The sequence below is a fragment of the Hyperolius riggenbachi genome, chromosome 11 (assembly GCF_040937935.1).
Source record: "Hyperolius riggenbachi isolate aHypRig1 chromosome 11, aHypRig1.pri, whole genome shotgun sequence".
Taxonomy (NCBI): Eukaryota; Metazoa; Chordata; class Amphibia; order Anura; family Hyperoliidae; genus Hyperolius; species Hyperolius riggenbachi.
This window is the reverse complement of record NC_090656.1, coordinates 151,119,605-151,119,961: the sequence shown is the minus strand read 5'-3', so window position 1 is coordinate 151,119,961 and position 357 is coordinate 151,119,605.

Sequence of the window (357 nt, the reverse complement as noted above, 5' to 3'; positions counted from 1 at the left end):
TGCAAATCGGAGTGATAGATTAGAATCTAGAGCCAACGGTACGTTTTCTATGTTAAACCATTACACCATTGAAAAACTGGTTACGTTTGCAATCGAAAGAAGAATGACTATAGTTGAAGAGGTAATGGCCCCTAAACTATGTTCTGGTATGAAAAATACAGCTTCAGTGAAATCCGTTTGCAAATCGGAGTGATAGATTAGAATCTAGAGCCAACGGTAAGTTTTCTATGTTAAACCATTACACCATTGAAAAACTGGTTACGTTTGCAATCGAAAGAAAAATGACTATAGTTGAAGAGGTAATGGCCACTAAACTATGTTCTGGGATGAAAGTTACAGCTTCAGTGAAATCCGTTT